The sequence below is a fragment of the Pleurodeles waltl genome, chromosome 7 (genome assembly GCF_031143425.1).
Source record: "Pleurodeles waltl isolate 20211129_DDA chromosome 7, aPleWal1.hap1.20221129, whole genome shotgun sequence".
Classification (NCBI taxonomy): Eukaryota; Metazoa; Chordata; class Amphibia; order Caudata; family Salamandridae; genus Pleurodeles; species Pleurodeles waltl.
The window spans coordinates 1,474,818,626-1,474,839,385 of record NC_090446.1 but is presented as its reverse complement, the minus strand read 5'-3'; the positions used below and the strand labels follow the sequence as shown (position 1 = coordinate 1,474,839,385).

Below are 20,760 nucleotides of genomic sequence, written 5' to 3'. Positions count from 1 at the left end.
GTAGTGTGTTGTGCTGTGTTACACAGGTAGACACATATAGTTAAAGTACATGAGGTGTGTGTTACTTGCATCCTTTCCATAGCCACTGCTGTTGTACAACTTACATTGCCTTCCGTAACAGACTCCCTCCATCAGCAGTCCACTGCCAGAACAACGCCTGCAGAATTGTTACATCTAAATATGGTCGAGCATTTGAGACTGTGGAGTGGCCCTATTTGTGGGCGGTGCTTCAGGGGATGGGGTTTGGTCCTGTCTTTTGTAGCTGGGTGAAGCGTTTATACCCTAGCTCCACAGGTTGTGTCAAGGTTGGGGGTGATCTCTCTGAGGTTGGAAGGGGCACCGGGCAAGGTTCATTATATTCCAGGAGGCGGTTCACTTTTTTCCCTATGCTAAGTTGGAGAGTGTTGCACGTGAGGTTTAGGCTGGCTTCCCTACAGTGCCCCAGGCATCTATGGTGATGGGCGGCTTTCTTCGGTGGGGAGAGGGGAGGCATTTTATTTACTTTTTTATAAGGCCAATAGGGGTGATGTAATGAGGGACCCCTATTTCTCGTGAGGGGTCTGGGAGCATAAGCTGGAAGAACCCATTGAGAATGCTGACTGGGCATGTGCATTGGTTAGCAGGGCATTCTGCAACCACAGACTTAAATTGCTTGCCTTCAACTATATTACATTGCACCTATGTGACCCCCTGGGCAACCTAAAAGAATGAACACCTCAAGGGAGGCATGGTGTGCCCGATGTGGGGAGATGGCCACCTTCTTGTATTTGGCCTTGGAGCGTGTGGCAATTTGGACCTCCTGGAGGCATGTGGTGCTAAAAATAGTGGAAGCAACGGGCATTGGCATCCCTTTGACTCCGTTGTCATGTCTTTTGGGGGTGGTGGTAAAACCCAGAGGGATGAGGTTTCCCTATATGCTTGCTCATCTGGCACTGCTCTTAGCAAAAAGGTGAGTGGACATCAGTTAGCTGGGTAACCTGTTGCTGCTGGTGTCCGCTTGCCAGCGGGATCTCCTTGAATGGGCGGTGGTGGAGTAGATGCACATGCATGCCTGTACTGATGATGGGGCAACAGATGCAATCATGTTATGGGGGTCTCTTCTCACAACATTTTCTGCAGAGAATGTAACTAGCTGGGAGGAGAACTCTTATGGAGAGGGGTGATGTCTGTGCTGTTTGGCCCAGGTGGAATGGCAGTGTTGTCTTTGCACCCATAATTGTATTGCTCAATGTATGATTTGGTCAACAATTTCACTTCATTGTGCTCATGTCCCCTATTTGTTTCATGCAGCGGATGTCTAGGTTCAATAATGTGTACCATTGTTTTGAAATACACTGCTATAATTTGTGACTGGATCTCAACCCTTCCTCAGACAAGAAATAGCATTGCTTACGTGTTGCATATTTGTCTGTTATCATATAAAATCAATTAAAAGAAATATGGTAGGCAGGAACCCACCAACCTGGTGGCGAGGAAGTGCACTCCATCGAGGCGGTTTAGCTGCAATACATCTAAATACAGCAGTCAGAACTCCACCGACTTGAGACTGCTGCCACCCACCTCACGTGGTATCCCCGTCAACATCTAAATCAGGCCCGAAGTGTTTGCTCCGTCAGTGATACATTCTTTCACACTAAACTGGCACATGATATCCTATGTTAATCAATATATATATATTGTGAAAAAGTCAGATTAAACCTATTACACACACAAATACTCAGAATTGCATCAAAGCCACATATTTAGGTAAGGTAGCTCAAAACATAACAAGCACTTGAAGCAGAGCAATGGACAATTACACTCCCCAGAAAAATGAAACAAATGCAACGACCCTCAGCACATGAATCAACACACATAGGGCCTGATTCTAACTTTGGAGGACGGTGTTAAACCGTCCCAAAAGTGGTGGATATACCACCTACCGTATTACGAGTCCATTATATCCTATGGAACTCGTAATACGGTAGGTGGTATATCCGCCACTTTTGGGACGGTTTAACACCGTCCTCCAAAGTTAGAATCAGGCCCATAATCTTCATATGTTCATATTTGTCATACCATTTCTAATTTCTGTTAAAATGGAGAAAGAGGTAGGGGTCACTGGTTCCTTGCTGTATAGATCAACACAATGCACAAGGGGTTTATGGTCCAATTAGTTTCAAACTTTCCTTTGCTGGAGTCTTAGCTGCCTTACATCAGTATGCACTGCTAGTATTCTACAGCTTTTTCTACAATATATGCAACTTTCTCCCAGCCTGCCCTTCCCGATTTCTCTCTTCTTCCAAACATGATCTGCTACTGGACCTGGGCTACTAGAAGGTTTTCTCTCACTTCCTATCCTAAGCCTAGTTTGTTGATGCTAGGTATCAATTTATGCTGGCCTTCTCTCCTGGGCCTCTCTGCCCTACATTTTTTGAAGAGACACTAGACTAGAGAGGACAACTTAATCCAGGCTATCTCACTTAGAGCCTATGCCTTCTAGCCGTACTTTTCCAAATACCTGAAAACTGATATCCCTAACCCTGTCCATTACAACCGACCAGTGGCCCAGCCACCTGATCTTTTTTAGTTGGGTACACCACGTTGCTTGTTGGGAAATCTCAGACTCACGCCCCTGATCACAGCCACTCGTTAGTAAGCATGTAATCCCATCCAAAGTCACCAACCCAGTGAATACTCTGTTAATGGAGGGAAAAATCTTGACTGTGCCAGAGACGTGTTTGCTGCATCCTTACTCGGCGCCTCTAATGCTATGAATGAAGCTCTGATTGCATACTGCTCCAGGGAACCTGCTGTGTTGTGGAGCTGTGCAAATGCTTCATCAACTGTAAGAGGTGAACAAAGGAGTTGTGGAAGATAGAACATTCTACTCATCTCTGTTTCATGTGTAAGTAACCTTTCCCGGTAATCTGGAATTCTTAACCCGCAATTTCAGATTCCCGCTGTGAAATTTGCAATATTGCCTTAGCGCAAATGTAATTGCTGCAGACATATTTCCGCTCAGTGCAAACAATGCCTCCATGTTTTGCCCATCTGTGATGTGGAAAATCTTACCTCCTCTTCATGATAGAATGTTGATAAGTATGTGAACCCCCTAATCTGCTCTCTGCCACTGGTAACCTCAACACTGGTCCAGCTGGCAGGCTGAGGCATGTGGATCAGGGAGGCAGATACAGTGGCAACAGGGTAAGCCCAGGGAACACAAAAACAAGATTTTCAGTGAAGACAGTGGTGACATGTCTGGACGAGTGAGCAAGGAAGAAGGGTCAAGGTCGCAGCCTCTTGACCTTTAATGCCCTATGATCTATCCTGGTCATTATTTCATCACTTCCCAGCTCTGGTGACCACAGGAAGTGGAACTGGGTGGGGCTGAGTGGAGCAGGCAACCTTGATCCCAGGAGAAGTGAAACTCTCCCTTACCGCAACCCGACCACCATTAGCCAAAGAGTCTGTAAGGTGGGGCTCATGGTTGCGCAGTTATAGAAAGGCACCTCACGCGCACATCACAGCGCCTGTGTTAAGTGACCTAACGCCTTGGGTCACATTACCAATGCCCTAGAGATCTGGGGGTGTAGCAGTAGTTAAGAGCAGCCCTATCAGCTGTCTCCTCGACCAGCTGCCACTGTTTGGTGGAGCACTGGTGTACCACTGCAGTACCGTACAGCTGGCTCTCACTCATCTACTGGTACAATGTTAGCACACATCTGACTTCAGGAATCAGACTTATAGGTGATAGACAAAACACATTAAAATTGAATTGAGAAAAAGTTTTGCATTGTGTTTGCAAATGCAAATCGCTTGCAAGACCTAGTACTCACCCAAATTGCAAATATTGTGGCCATTTCATCATGCTCAGGATTGACTCACTTCTTACAGTCACCCACTCAATGTCTAGGAACTTAAGGGATTGATGCAATAGTGGGTTTTTAGCACTGGGAAAGCAGGGATGGCTGGTAAAATGTTGTTCCTGACCCTAAAAGGAGCGAGGTGGACTGATTTAAAGAGGATTTGGAAACTTCACCCCCTTGAAATTTTTAAAGAATAGAGACAAGGAAGTTACAAAAACTATAACTTCAAAGCCAGTTCTGAAGAGGTAGCCTCAAATAATTCCCTCCAGACCTTGTTATTTCAAAACCTGACTCAGCCCCGCGTTCACTGCTAGTCCTTCTGGTAGCTTTAAGAGGGCTGAACATTATGCAGTTGGCGCCATTTTAAACCCTGGGGCCTATCTTAAAACCACCAGAAAGGAAGGCATTATGCAGATTTTGTGGAGCCAGGTTACCTGAGAATCTTCATGTAAATTGAAACCATACATGGACTCAGAGTACAGAGGTGTCTAGGCGTTCTTCATGTAAATGTATGAATAATATTATGAATTACTGGTGGGTGTTTCTCTAAGTACTTGTTAAATCAGCTTTCCTCTGGTGCTAAAACCTGTATTTGGCAAAAGGGCCTGCAGCCTGTCCTTCCCTTTATGATGGGTGCTGAAACATTGTTAAATCCCTTCTTTATGTAGCTCCAAGTTGCGTCCTGCTTGTAGGTCTCCCTTGCCTTCAACGGGCAGCCTGTTCCGCTACATCTGTGCTGCTCATCATCTCCCTCTGTTTGTTTCATCCCTTACCTGCAGCCAGCGGCAGGCGCAGCAGATATCAAAGAGGGGGATTGAAGGGCGGGGGAGGGAACGACAGGGAAAACAATGATTTAAAAAAAAAAAAAAAACTGTCCCGCCTTTCCTGCTACCTTGCTCTTCTTGTGGTGTCACAGAATTCACCTGGGACACCAGCACATGCTACCCAGCAATCCTGGCACTGCTTTCATGCTAAACCTAGCATGAAAACAGTGCCAGGATTTGTCTGAGTGGCTTCGACTGCCGTTAAGACACTGTCCTGGGGTCTGTGCAGTTTCTCCAGCCCGGCTGTTCAACACCTGAGGCGGCCGGCCAAACACACATGCACACTTAGGTGCACTCTCTCCTCCTGGCCCCTCCCACCTCCCATGACCCAGCTCCTCCCTGCACTGCTGGCTGAGCCAGCATATGAAAAATAAAACAATAGTTAACCATTGTGGATGAGCTGCCCCTGCCTGCAGCCTTCCCCTTTTCCCCTCCCTCGTGCCCATCTTTCTCATTCTCTTCATGGGTCCACATAAGTATCTCAGGGGTATGGAGGTAACCCCGCAATCATTCACTCGGATTTGCCAGGCAAAGTGGCTGATGGTAGTGATATGAGTTCCAAGGAGTCTAGTTAGATCCTCCATGGTCTTATAAAAGCTGTAGGATGAGGAACTTAAATGCATAGGTGGTAGGACTGCCACATACTCCGTAAACACTAGTGTTGGCAAATATGTAGTGAAGCCCTTCAGTGGGGCACAGCATAGGATCTCCCTTGGCCTGCTTAGCGGGCCCCTCTCAGCCTGCCTACAACCTAGTTCCCTTGCTGGTGGGTGGCTCCCAACTCTGAGGTGAGGAATGCCCCTGGACCTGGAGTGATGAAGATTATAGGTAAGTAACCAGGGCATTACCTCAGCATGAGCTGATACACAAGCAAACTTATTAGCGTCACAAGACTGTATTACATAATTGCTAAGTGCTTACTAAAGTTTTGAAAGTTAATAGCAATGCATATATAATTACATTAAGTGCACATATTCATCATACAATACTGAATTGTGTACAGACTGTCCAAACGTAGTTGGACCATTTCCCCCCATTACTTATACAATATAATGGTTCCCAAATGGGTGGGGAGAGGACCAAGTAGCCGTATTGCACATATCTAACCTAGATGCACTCCTTATGCATCCCAAGGAGGTAGCCATTTCACTTATGGATCTCCCTTCCAACCAGTCCAGCAAAGTTTTACATTCAAACTCATAAGCACAAAGAATTGCTTGTTTAAACCACGTACGCCAGATGTCACAAACAGTGCATAGACTTTCCTTAACAATTCTGTTCTAAACAAATAAATCAATAAAGGTCTCTGCATCCAAGGTATGTACACGTTCCTCCTCTACTGAAGCAGGACAAGGAATAAACGCTATTAGAACTACACCCTCACTACAATGAAACTGTGGAGCCACCTTAGCTATAAACTGAGGAGAGGGAAATAAAACCACAAATAAGATTCCATACTCAACAATGGCACCAATTCCCCCATTCTCCTAGCTGACGAAATGGCAACCAAGAACACCAATGTGTAGGTCAAAAACCTCACTGCTGCTATATTTAGCGGCTCAAACGGGGGGACCTTGTAACACCGACAGTAAATCCCATGACGGAGTAGGAGGGTTCTTTATCTTCCAGTTGAGGACTTACTGCTAGGAGTTGTTAATCCCAACATAAACCATCCTCTAAAAGGTCTAGAACCTTAATGGGTTTTACTGAAACACTAGAAAAAGCTCTATCTGTACACCACTTATCAAACTAATTCTAGTGCAGAAAGCATGGTCTTACATTAGATGGACATATTGACTGCTGTATGAGCTCTGCTACACTAGGGGAACAAGCTTTTGAGAGTAAATTTAACCTCTCCATAGAAAGGCCACTAGGTGTAGGAGCCCAAAAGCTGGGACACGCTCAGGGGATAGAGATCTACTGGAATCTCCCAATGACGTTGGATCAACAATTGTAATTGGAAAATGTTTAAGCACTTCCTCTCTGCATTTCCCTTTAATACCTTCTGCATATTGAGGGTCGGCCCAGTAGCAGATCTTTTTTAATGTCTTTTTTGTATCCATTGCTATATGCTCAAGCACTTTTTTTCTGGCATAGATGGGGGTGTTGTTGTTTTCTAGTTGCAGATGGTGGTACTGTATTTGCACACATATGTGCAAGGTAGTTATATAATTAGTGAACTGCCTGTGTGGAACTGCTTTGCTGCTGTTTTGTCTTCTTATCTTTTTATATGTAAATTAAGTTTTTTTTATCGTCTTATGCATACTGTTTTTATACTACTCTAAGGCTTGTAGCTGAAACAATTAGTAATAATAAATAAACAATTGTAATAATGTAATAACAAGGAAAATCGCAGAGACTGTGTCCAGCCCATAACACCAACAAAATACACTCTTTGTCCTCAGTGGTTTTCTGCAATGCCTTCTGCTTCATGGGAATGGGTAGGGATGCATACAGCAGGACCCTGGGGTATTTGGTTGGGATTGCATCCAGTCTCCAAGCGTCTTGGCAAGAAGTAATTGTGCAAAAACAAGGGTGCACAGCATTCTCCTTCTGTGCAGAGGTTTTCCTGTGGCACTCTAATCCTCTTTACTAACTGTTGGAATACTTTTTCGGTCAATGTTAGTGAAGCTATTGGAGGAAATACTCTGCCAATTCTCTTTCTCTGGTAGATAAACAGCTCTTAGGGATAACAAGTTGGTTTCTGCCCATTTACAAACATTCTGAACATTCTGGCCCAGATTTACTATTTTGCGCTAGGTTTGTGTCAGAAAAGTGAGCAAACCACAATATATTTTTTTTAATTTACTTTCCAGTGCAAAGCCTGATTTGTGCTGGAAAGTTGCCTGAAAATAATGCAAAATGGCGCAAAGTGCTGCTTTGTGTTATTCACTGTGTCAAGGAAGCGTTCCTAGGGTGGTATATGAGCAATCCCATGCAACCACTCATGGTTTCTGACGCAAAAACCTATCTACTAACAATAGCAAAGTGGGTTTTGCACCAAAAAGTTATGCCATTTTGTAGCAGACATTAAAAGGAGAAAGGATTTTGTTTCTCCTACCTTTTCTCACTTTTCATATGTGCTGCAATGTATGGTAAACATCTGAAATGGGAAAACTTTAAACGTTTATCTAGGCATAGTATGTTGTAATGGAAATGTCCCCTACCAGTGCGAAGCTATGCTAGACTCAAGCACACACCCTTGCCCTATGGTGCAAAGGTGTGTGTGTGGCACTAGGCAGCCTAATTGTGCACGGTGCAAGGGAGAGAGTGGGATAGTGACATATCTCTGTAGATAGCCCATCTCTCTCCCTGTCAAAGCACATCAACACTGGGACATGCGCTGCATTCTGTGACTTCTTTATAAATCTGGGTGTCAGTGTGTGAACATGACAACCACCCTGAAGGTTTATGGAACTCATTCCCACCCTGTTCTGATCTGCACATGGTGACCTATAGAATGAGGTGCTAAAGATGAGAGGTAGATAAACAGCATTGGATCTCTCCAATTGGATGGTAATGAGCTTGCTGAGCTATGCATTTGCCCTTAATTCTTCAAAGTGGCATCCTGCTCCAATTTGCTGGCATCCGTGGTCACTATTTTGGATGGTATTGTCTGAAACAGGGGATCCCCAGCTATGGTCTCCTCCTTCAACCATCAGTGTAGAACGCTCCGGCTAGGAGGAGTCACTGGCACTTCTTCCTGCTCAAAGTGCAGTGAGCTTAGATCCCAATTAAACAAAAAGTGGCATACCAGGGGATGCATATGTAATCGGGACCAACACAGAACTATTAGCCTGGATGCCATTGGCCACTGTCTTGCCAGAGGGGCCTTTCATGATAGCAGATGCCAAAGTTGTCTGTTCAGTTTCTGAGCAGCAGCACAAACACTTGCCCAGGTGTGTTCTGAAGTGTTCTTCAATGAACTAAAGATGAGATTTTTTTAGGATTTAACAAAAGTCTCTGCTGTTGGACCAGTTTGCCTGCTACATGTTGAGCCTTAGAAAGAGAAGAACATTATATGAGCCAGTCATCCAAACAAGGAAAGAGCTGACTTTACCTGGTATGAATTACCTCTACTAATGGAGCTAACACCTTTATGAATACTCTAGGGGATGATGTAATGCCAAACAGAGTACCTGGAATTTGAGATGCTATCCTTGCACAAAAGCATAGACACCTTGCGATGTTGGATGAGCTGGCACCTATGCATCAAGCAGTTTCAAGGATGCCATCAATCCCTCCTCACATTTCTTTCAACAGGCGGAATCCCCTGCAATGTTAATATCTTGAATTTTACATGAGGGAGATAAGAGTTTGCGGTCTTTAAATCCAGTAGTGGTCTGTAATAGCTCTGTAGTCCCCTAAAGAAAGAGAATTGCCTATACTCAGTTGTCCTTCTGATGAAATGGCACTGGAACTATTGCTTTCATTGGCAGAAATGTGTGAATTCTGTCTTGCAAAGCCCTTCTCCTCGAGGGATGTGCAGGCATTGGAGTCAGCCACAACAAATCTGGAGGACTAGTCTGGATTACTACTAGGCATCCCCCTGGCATGATTAGCAACACCCATTGATCTGAAATTGATATTTCGCATGCATTGCAATAGAACTTGAGACCACCTTTTTATGGAATTGTCATGATTGTTCTGCACAAGTACTAGGGGGGGCTTCCTCTGGAGGACACACTACTAGTTAGTGCACGCGCTGCTGTTGCTAATGAGTGTAAACATAAGCAGGGGGGCTGCTATTTACAAGACACACAACAGGGGTCCGCTAAAGCAGGACCTCGGATGTAATTAGTATGGGGTCACTAGAGCAGGACCCATCATCATTATATATGCAACATGGAGTCTTTCAGGCAAATTCCACAAATACAAAATAATTCTACACTTACCTGTGCCTGATGACTTGACTTGCACAGAAGCATAAAAACAGCAGGTGATGTTGAGCGATTTCCTTTATTCTGCAAATTAAGCGACGAGAAAGGAAGTCGGTCATATTGGAGGGATACAAACTAGTGTATAGTTTTACTCAGTGGTTCTTCTGCCCACAGGCGCATTCACTCATCCCGCACTGACTGTGGTGAAGAAGACAAAGAGACGATGGGGTGCGAGCACAGGAGGGAGGGCAGGGCAGGTGAGGCAGAGACGAGAGTGGGTTTTTGCAGAGAGAGGGTTTAGGCATATTTGGAAGAGAGATTTTAGCCACCACTGGGGCCTGTTGTTGCAAGCTTAGTGTGTTTTCCCAACTTGGCCAAGTAGTTTGTAAAACGAAAATCGTTTGACCCGCAGCTGACCCAGCTCCTCCAAATAATGCTGGAGAAGCTAAGGGAAGTTGGTTTGAAGGATGCAAAGGGAGGGCCAGGCTCTGACTCAGTGCCGGAAAGCACCGCAGCAGAACACAGCACATGCAGTGGGACAAGCCAACCCCGCACACAAGTGAGCAAGAGCCGCAGCAATCTAGGGATCCTGTGGAACACAACCAGAGCCCTGGTGGGAAACCCAGCAAGTACCATCCCTACCGTGGAAGTGATAGCACCTCATTATTAGCAGACAAGGCCTTGCCGTCAGGACAGGTGCCCGACACTCACCAGTTGCACCACTGAATATGCTGGAAACCACGCTGAACCCTGTCTCCTCTCTACTAGTCCTGGGATTGCTTCCCTAAATTCCAGTTGATTTTTCAGGCTGCGCTCCCAAAATCCAAAGACTGCAGATTGCACATGTGTTGGCCCATCTAGTTTGTTCTCCTCCTCCCTAATGACATAATAAGTTGTGAGCCTACCCATTGGTGCACTTAACCCCTCGGGGCCCAGGACGAGGTTGTTATATCCACTGCCGTGGCACTCAGGCGCCAAGGACGTAACCACCTCGTCCATGTCTGGGCCCTCGGGGGAAGCGCTAGTGCTCCCCCTGAGGACCTGGCACCCCCTTCCCATGGGCAGGGATGGAAGGGGAATCTCTTCCCCTTCCACCCCCGCCACCCCCAGTGGCATCTCATGACATCAGCGCGTGATTGAGTGCTGACCTCATCAGAGGCCGCCCCCACCGCGTTGGAAGCTCAGCTTCCAGCACAGATCTTTCTCTTCCGATCACAGGCTGGGGGAGGGACAGGCATCAAAGGAAAGGAAAGGCCTTTCCTTTCCTTTGATGTTTCTCAGAGCATTTCTGCAGCCCGATCGTGAAGCGATCGGGCTGCAGAAATGCCCACTAGACACCAGGGAGGTTTTTTTAGTGGTGAGTGTAATTGACATGAGGAGAGCGATCCCTTGAGCAAAGGTCGCTCCACAGGTAGGGGCATTTTTTCTAAGGCCTTTTCTGCCCCCCCCCCAGGGGCAGATCAGCCTATTGTAATTAGGCCGATCTGCCCCCAGGGGAGCAGAAGCCACTAGGCACCAGGGATTTTTTTATTTTTTATTTTTTACAGATGGGGAGCGACCCCTTAGGCACGGGTCACTCCCCTGGAGGGCAAATTCATTTTAGGCCATTTCTGCCCCCCTAGGGGGAAGATCGGCCTATTTTTCTTAGGCCAATCTGCCCCCAAGGGTGGCAGAAACCACTAGACACCAGGGATTTTTTTTTTACGTCAGTTTCATGCAAGGGGAGTGACCCCTTAGGCAAGGGTCACTCTCATGGGGGGACAAATTTATTTTAGGGCACTTCTGGCCCCCTTGGTGGGCAGATTAGACCATTTTAATTAGGCCAATCTGTCCCCTAGGGGGCAGAAAGCACTAGGCACCAAGGTTTTTTTTTCCCCCCGTTTTTTACAGATGCGGAGCGACCCCTTAGGCAAGGGTCGCTCCCCTGTGGGGCACATTTATTTTAGGCCATTTCTGCCCCCCTTGGGAGCAGATCGGACTGTTTCTGGAAGGCCCATCTGTCCCCAAGGGGGGCAGAAAACTCAGAAGAGACCAGGGAAGAATTTTTTTCAAAAAAAGAGGTTGGGGGTATGACCATACCCCCACCCCAAATAAATGGGGACAAAGTTGCTCTGCCTGCCGGTGGGCATATGGGGCAATTACCCCCGATCCACTCCCCGGGGGGGGGGGGGCAGAAAGCCTACTAGATGCCAGGGAATTAAAAAAAAATAGTGGGGTGTAGCTACCAACTAGTATGGGCATGCTTATGCCCCTGTAGGACGCTGGCCTGGTTTATAGTGGGTACCAAAGGTACTTACACCTTATATCAGGTCCAGTTATTCCTTAATAGTGAAATGTAGTCAGTGTCTAGAAGCCAGGCTGTCTAGAGGTAGCTGTAGGCTTAGCAGCCAAGGCTGAACTAGGAGACAATCAAAGCTCTTGCAATACCACTGCGGCCACACAGTACTTACACACATGAAAGACAATATTCAGTGTTACAACAATAAAAGTACTTTATTTTAGTCACACAATGCCAAAAATACTTTGGATACTATACTCCCTTAGGAGGTAAGTAAACTACACAATATATACACTAGTAACCAGAAACAGGTAAGTACACAGTAGGAAAACAGTGCAAATAGTGAAAATCACAATAGGTTGCAATGGGCCTAGGGAGAACACAAACCATATACTAAAATAGTGTAATGCGAAAGTCGGTTTCCCACCTAGGTAAGTTTAGTGTATAGAGGGGCGCTGGGAGTGTAAGAAAACACCAAAGGTAAGTAAAATACCCCACTCCAGAGCCCAGTAAAACACAGCAAGTTTCTTTAAACACACTAGAATTCGTGATAGAAGATAATGCAAGAACCAGGAGAGACTGCAAGACACCAACAATGGATTCCTGAACCTGAAGACATGTAGAAGAAGGGGACCTAGTCCATGAAGCACTGAAGAGTCCAGGAAGAACAGGATCCCCTGCTAACCCGGATGAAGGTGCAAAAGTGGAACCACTGGTGAGAAGACAAAGGGGGTCATTCTGACCCCCACGGGCGGCGGGAGCCGCCCGCCTGGAGGAAGCAGCCAAATGGCCGCTCCGCGGTCGAAAGACCGCAGAGGCCATTCTGGCTTTCCCGCTGGGCTGGCGGGCGACCGCCAAAAGGCCGCCCGCCAGCCCAGCGGGAAACCCCTCCCCACGAGGAAGCCGGCTCCGAATGGAGCCGGCGGAGTGGGTATGTGCGACGGGTGCAGTGGCACCCGTCGCGTATTTCAGTGTCTGCAAAGCAGACACTGAAATACAAAGTGGGGCCCTCTTACGGGGGCCCCTGCAGTGCCCATGCCATTGGCCCCACGACACCCCTCACCGCCATCCTGTTCCTGACGGTCGGAGCCGCCAGGAACAGGATGGCGGTGAGGGGGTCGGAATCCCCCATGGCGGCGCAGCAAGCTGCGCCGCCATGGGGGATTCCCAGGGCAGCGGAAAACCGGCGGCAGACCGCCGGTTTTCCTTGTCTGACCGCGGCCAAACCGCCGCGGTCAGAATGCCCTGCAGGGCACCGCCAGCCTGTTGGCGGTGCTCCCGCATCCCCCCCAAAGTCAGTATTGCACCAGAGAAGACAGATACGGGTTCCTGGTTGGTGCAGATGATGTCCCATGCCGGATGGATGAATGCAGTCTGGTTTGTGTCGCTGGATTCCGCCAACAAGCCTTGGTAAATGCAAAGCTCGCGGTTAGAGGAAAATGGCGCTGCCCGGGACCAGGAGGGAGCTGGTGGCCACTACCCAGGAGGGGGAGGCAGAGGGGGCTCTCAGCAACTCAGAGATCCCTCAGAGGACCAGGCAGAGTGCACAGGAGTCCCACAGCATGGGGACAAAGAAGGTGCGAATGGAGGCCCACGCAGCACGACACAAAGGATTCCCACACCGCCGGAGAACCACTCAGGAAGCTGTGCATCACAGGATGGAGTGCTGGGGGCCTAAGATGTGTTGTGCATGAAGAACTCCTTGGAAGGCTGCAAAAAAGCCTTAGCAACTGCAAGTCACGCAGTGCACGGGGGTACTGTCTTGCATGGGGAGGCAAGCTCTTACCTCCACCAAAGTTGGACAGCTGGACAGTGGGACTGCCGGAGTCAATTTAGTCCACCATCCGTGTTGCTGGATCCATGCCTGTCGTCTGGAGAGGGGGTCCAAGCCACTGGTCATCACTGTAGAGAGGTGCCTGCTGAACCAGGGAAGTGATTCCTTTGGTTCTTCTGGTGCAGGCTGAAGACAGGCAGTCCTCGGAGGATGCACGACCTGGAAACTGTTGCAGTTGCTGGCAGGAGCTGAAGTTACAAGGTTGCAGAAGTCATCTTAGCTTCTTTGTTGCAGTTTTGTAGAGTTCCTGGAGCAGTCAGCGATTGATCCGTCGGTAGAAGATGAAGTAAAGGATGCAGAGGATTCCTGCTGGAGTCTTTCTATCCGAATCTGAAGAAACACTAGCGGGGAGACCTTAAATAGCCCTGAGAGGGTGATTGGTCACCTAACCAGGTAAGCACCTATCAGGAGGGGTCTGTGACGTCACCTGCTGGCACTGGCCACTCAGATGCTCCCAGAGTTCCCTGACCATCCTGAAAACAAGATGGCAGAACCCAGGGACACTCTGGAGGAGCTCTGGGCTCCACCCCTTGGGTGGTGACGGACAGGGGAGTGGTCACTCCATTTTCCTTTGTTCGGTTTCGCACCAGAGCAGGGACTGGGGGTTCCTGAACCGGTGTAGACTGGATTATGCAAGGAGGGCACCGTCTGTGCCCTTCAAAGCATTTCCATAGGCTCTTCGAGGATACCCCTCCCATGCCTGTAACACCTATTTGCCCTTCAAAGCCTTTACAGAGGCTCTGGGATGATACCCCTCCCCTGCCTGTAACACCGATTTCCAAAGGGAGAGGGTGCAATAACCCTCTCCTAAAGGAAATTCATTGTTCTGCCTTCCTGGGATTGAGCTGATCAAGCACCAGGAGGGCAAAAGGCTGTCTGTGAGGTGGCAGCAGCTGGGGCTGCAGTGAAAACCTCAGAAGACTGGTATGGCTTTACTGGGGGTCCACCGTGAAGCCCCCAGAGTGCATGTGATTGTGCATCCAATACTCGAATCAGTATTGGGACACAATTCCCAGTTGTTAGACACTTTACATGGCCATATTCGGAGTTACCGTTGTGAAGCTGTGCATAGGTATTTACCTATGTACAGTGAACACTTAAAATGGCGTCCACCACTCAGGAAGTCCAGGAAAATGGGCCTGGATAACTTTGTGGCACCTCTGCTAGTGCAGGGGTGCCCTCACACACAGGTACTTTGCACCCAGCCTTCAGGGTCTGACGGCCAGACATATAGGTGGCTTACAAGTGACCTGGTGCAGTGAAAATGGCTGTGAAAAAGTGCATGCACTATTTCACACAGGCTCCAATGGCAGTCCTGTAGAAGCCTTTGTATGGGCTCCTTATGGGTTGCAAAAGAAATGCTGCAGCCCATAAGGATCCCCTGGAACCCCAATGAGCTGGGTACCTAGGTACCATATACTAGGGACTTATGAGGGGTGTCCAGTATGCCAATTTGGAGTGAAATACCATTATGTAAGTACAAATTTGGAACCAGAAAGAGCATAAGCACTAGAGTTCTGGTTGGCAGGACTCCAGTGGCACAGTTAAGCACACTGACAAAAACAGTGAAACAGACTGACCAGTAGGCCACAGACCATAAGCTCTGGGGTCCTGACTAGTAGGATCCCAGTGACACAGTCAAAACACACTGACAAACAGGCCGAAAATAGGGGTAACCATGCTAGAAAGAGGCTACTTTCTTGCAGCCCCCACCCCAACTGAAGGGGATAACAGTCTTTCAGCTCTCCCCCGCACACTAAAAGATCTTATCCTATGGGAAGCAAGAGGACATTTGATTATTTTGGGGTTTGGTTTTACATTTGGGCCATGAGAGCTTGTCTAACTCTCAAAATCGTCCCACCTGGAATGGTGAGGGCTGACTTTGGGATGCTGCCATCTTGAAAAATCAACGAGACCTAGACACATCTGAAAACTAAACATCTGGGTGAGTCCAGGGTGGTATGCTTTACATGCACCACACAGCATTTTCTTACCCACAATGCCCTGAAAACCTCCAACTTTGCTTGAAATCACACATTTTTCCCCACATTTTTAAGATAGAACCTTCCGGAATCTGCAGGAATCCACAAAATTCCTACCACCCGGCATTGCTGCAACTATACCGATAAAAATTATATCCCACTGGTCAGCCTAAAACGTGTTTTTTTCAACCTGCCCTTTTGGACGCGCTTTGGTTCCCCCTCAATTTCAATATGTTTTTGGCTCTTCCCTCTCATAGGCACTTGGCCCACCTACACAAGTGAGGTATAATTTTTATCGGGAGACTTGGAGGGAATGCTGGGTGGAAGGACATTTGTGGCTCCTCTCAGATTCCAGAACTTTCTGTCACTGAAATGTGAGGAAAAGGTGTTTTTTTGCCATACTTTGAGGTTCGCAAAGTATTCTGGGTAACAAAACCTGGTGAGAGCCCATCCTGGATTCCCCTGGGTGTCTAGTTTTGAAAAATGCACAGGTTTGGTAGGTTTCCATAGGAGCCGGCTGAGCTAGAGGCCAAAGGCCACAGCTAGGCACTTTACAAAAAACAGGTAAGTTTTCATTGGGAAAATGTGATGGGTCCACATTGTTTTGGGGCATTTCCTGCTGCGGGCACTAGGCCTACTCACACAAGTGAGGTACCATTTTTATCGGGAGACTTAGAGGAACACAGAATAGCAGAACAAGTGTTATTGTCCCTTGTCTTTCTCTACCTTTTGTCTTCGAAATGTAAGAGAGTGTGTAAAAAAGACGTCTATTTTAGAAATGCCCTGTAATTCACATGCTAGTATGGGGTCCCCAGAATTCAGAGATGTGCAAATAACCACTGTTTCTCAACACCTTATCTTATGCCCATTTTGGAAATACAAAGGTTTCCTTGATACCTATTTTTCACTATTTATATTTCACCAAATTAATTTCTGTATATGCAGTACACAATGAAAACCCATTGCTATGTGTAGATCCTTTATTGGCTCTGGGTACCTGGGGTTCTTGAAGAACCTACAAGTCCTACATATCCATACAACCAGAAGAGTCCAGCAGACATAACGGTATATTGCTCTTAAAAAATCTGATCTTGCAGAAAAAGTTACAGAGTAAAACATGGAGAAAAATGGCTGTTTTTTTCACCTCAATTTCAAATTTTTGTTTTGCTGTTATTTTCAGTAGGGAAACCTTGTAGGATCTACACAAATAACCCCTTGCTAAATTTAGAATTGTGTCTACTTTTTAGAAATGTTTAGCTGTCCGCGATCCAGCATTGGTTTCACACCCATTTCTGTCACTAACTGGAAGAAGGTTAAAAGCACAAAAAAGTAAAAATGGGGTATGTCCCAGTAAAATGCCAAAATTGTGTTGAAAAACGTGTTTTTTTTATTCAAGTCTGCCTGTTCCTGAAAGCTGGGAAGATGGTGATTTTAGCACTGCAAACCCTTTTGTTGATGCCATTTTCAGGGAAAACAACCACAAGCTTTCTTCTGCAGCCCTTTTCCCCCATTTTTTTAAAATAAAAAAACGAATTTTTCGCTGTATTTTTGGCTAATTTCTTGGTCTCCTCCAGTGGAACCGACAAACTCTGGGTACCTCTAGAATCCCTAGGATGTTGGAAAAGAAGGACCAAATTTGGCTTGTGTAGCTTATGTGGACAAAAGGTTATGAGGGCCTAAGTGCGAACTGCCCCAAATAGCCAAAAAAGGCCTGGCACCTAAGGGGGGAAAAGACCTGTCCGCGAAGGGGCTAATGGCCCCTTAAGGCCAGTCGTCTCTCAGTCCCTTGTCTGCTCCACCAGTGAAAGAGAGCTCAGAGCAAGGATCTCATGATGGGACTTTGACCCTTCTTAAGGAAGCACACTATGAACGGAAGCCATGGTGCTCCAGGCGGAGTAGGATGCTCACATGGAGGCAGAGAGTATTAAGGTAGTGGTTAATGACTCACAGCATACTAAAACACAAACCAAGAAAGAGAGGAAAGCTCAAGAGACAAGGTGGAATAAAGGGGGAGGGAACCGAATCCATGTAATCTATACCCATTGAATTGAATGCGCAGGTTGCCCTAGAGACAAAGTCTATGGGTTGGAAGTGTTCATTGGTGGAACAGAGAGCAGAGAGGTAGAGTCAGAAGATGTCAAAGATTTTGCTAAATGTAAGAAACTGAAAGTGAAGGAGAATCGTACTAACTTTCTGCTTGGTTTCAATGTTTATCAGACAATTCTGCTGGAAAAGAAATTCAAAATGGTGCTCGAGCTGGTATATTACGTTAACAAAATAATGAAACACACAGATCTGGTGGGCCATCACTTGACACAATTATGATCATGACTTTAGAAGGGTAGGGTAAGATGACCTGGATATTTTGCGGAATCAGAAACAGGTCACAGAATGTCTTGACTCCTTTCAGTCAGAAATATCTCCAGCATGTAGTATTCCTCTCAGACGATGACAAGAAAGGGACATGCTGGTCATGCAATAAGACATCATCCTCTAGACCCAAAGGTACTTGGAAATTTAGGAACATCTATTCTTGCATCTCACCTGGAGTCTGGAAGCCCAAAGAAATCTAAAGAAATGATAAGGAGCTGCACAAATATCACCACAGGTATGTCAAAGATCTCAGCTCCTACAAAGATTTAAGTTGTGTTGTCCTACTTTAAGCAGTGCACCCAGATCACAAGACAGCAATGGTTTTTTAGATTCTGTTTTTGTTCAGAGGGTTTGAAGATTGCAGTTATTGATGTGGAAGGTAATAGCACTAGCACTCCCAAGAACCAGCTCTTTCTGCTTACTAAAATGAGAGAGTAAAAGTAAAACAGTGAAAGGAAGGCTAGCTGTACACCAAAGAGTTGGACAATTTTGACACTCCCAATGGATGGCTTTGTTCTCTGCTTGGAGTGGTACCTGAAAAAGGATCCAAGTGACTCTTGCTTAAGTCACAATCTCTGCTCTCCAAAGGGCACATTTGTTGCCCTTGACCCACAACACACAACTTTACAGTGAGTTTCTCAGCTCTTGATCAAACACTTGGAAAACTGAGGGAGCTGGATCAGGCGCTATTGGCAAACGTGCATATCATATCAGGCTTCTGCTTACACCTTGTACACCATTTGGGTTTCCAGTTTAAGGAAGTATTTTCCTTTGATGGATGTAAGCCCATAGGCTGCACCATCTAATGCTCATACGTGAATAACACCAGGACATTTATAAAGTAGTTTTATTAGCAGTAAACTGGACCAAACAATGTCTTAAATTATCTTGATTACTTTGTTTTCATGGGTGGGCTGGTTCCAGATAATATGTAATACAATTACAGGTATTTTTTCCAAATTATGAAAGACAATGGTGTTACACATGGGAGGTATGAAGACTATGGCTTCACCACATTTATTGACTTCCTGGATATTGAGACTGACTCACAAAGTTAGGTCTTTGTTGCTGCCTGCTAAAATATGCCTGTGTCCATGAACAGCACTGCATATTTTAGGCGGAGGACGGAATTTCACACGGCGGTCTTCCATGTTCCAGGTCAATAACACAGGCAACTGTAGGCCTGTTGGAGAAACACACTTGAAGATATCCCTTGTGGAGGTTAGAAGGACCTTCATATTTGATGTGTTCTTGTGTTTCAATTTAAGACAAAAAAACACAGGCAGCCCATGAAACAACCACATCATTGCAATTCAGGTATTACACAAAACTTGCAACAACTTTAAGACAACCGCCACAACTTCTTCACCTGACATGGACTGCAACCCAGCCCTGCTGCTGCAGTCACTGTCCCTATCAAAAATGAATGAGGTGGAAAAGTACTGGTATGAATACACGCCACCAACAAATCAGAGGAAAGGCCTTCTGAACACTAATGATGCAAGATCATTAATGACATTGAGCGAGTTCTATTCTATTCTATGAATGTCCTAATCCTTTTTAAAGTAGGAGCATGTAATGATGTGACAGAGCAGGCCTGTTCTCCTGCATAAGCAAAGCTGTAGACAGTGCAGGCAGGCATACTGTCAAAACGTGTTTTAACAGTCTCACAAAACAAAGTGGCACACCTGGAAACAGATGACTATACCTTTTGTCATTTGGTTACTCCTTCAGTGTGAAGGTCTGATAACTATATGCAATTCACTCATGTGCATATAACACATCTCAATACCTCCAGCCTTCCAGGGACTCAACATGGTAAGCCCAATAAAGGCCAATGAATATTCTTTTACATACAACTGTGATTGAAACAGGGTGGGACAAATGTGTGGCAGGAGATCAATTCAGCTCTGTACATTTTCAGTATCTAGTGGCCTCCTGGTTTCACAATGGCTCCAAGCAAACATAACCTTCTCTGCTAAAGCCTTCCTCATGGCCTTCCTCATGGGGGCATCAAATGAGTTATCCACTGCCCCAAACAGCTTGAGACACAAACAAAACACAGACAGAGGAGTACTGGGGTGACTGGCTAAACTTTAGCGACTGCCCTCCCTTGTGCATGCAGATGTTCAAAGAACTAATCCACCGGTTCTGATGAAAAGATGTCCTCCCTACATATCCTCAAGAAAAGTGCTGTATGCCCAGAAAGCCTTCCCATGAGTGAGCACTGCACATCTTAAGTGCTAAGGGTGCAGCAATCAACTCTGCAAGACTTTGCTCTGCACTTCTGTGTCTCTTCCTGAAAGTCGGCCATCTATTTTAGCTGTTTGCACATGATGTCTTCTCAATTACTGCATCTTACAATGGCATATAGCATCAGCAGCATTGTTCAGCATGCCCAGGACACTCTAGACTGTACTAATGTTTCCTCTGAAACACAACATATCACTTCCATATCCGTTCCAACAATCTCATTATCAATATGCGACAGTACCATTTCCTGATTAGGGCTTCCACCATTGACATGGTAAAGGAACACCATGCTTCGATTATGTGATGACTTGTCTATGTTTTTTTTAGTAAGCTGTGTCCATGTGTATGGTTTTGGTGTTGGACCATTCATTTGTTCAACAAGCAGCAGCTAGGGTCTAGCAATGTAAGAGAAGGCGGCTTGCGGTGCCATCAGGTCTGGCCTTCAAGTGTTTTTGCATTAGAGTTTTGATAATGACACATCTGCATCA

General features: G+C 46.3%; 1 protein-coding gene across 1 annotated transcript in view; it reads right to left on the bottom strand.

Moving 5' to 3' along the window:
• The window catches only part of LOC138246528 (free fatty acid receptor 2-like), a 185,440-nt gene that overhangs the window by 103,304 nt on the left and 61,376 nt on the right, over positions 1-20,760 (bottom strand). The window contains exon 2 of the mRNA XM_069201185.1: positions 9,568-9,636. The gene's annotated coding sequence lies outside the window, so the exon portion shown is untranslated. The remainder of the gene's footprint in view (positions 1-9,567; positions 9,637-20,760) is intronic.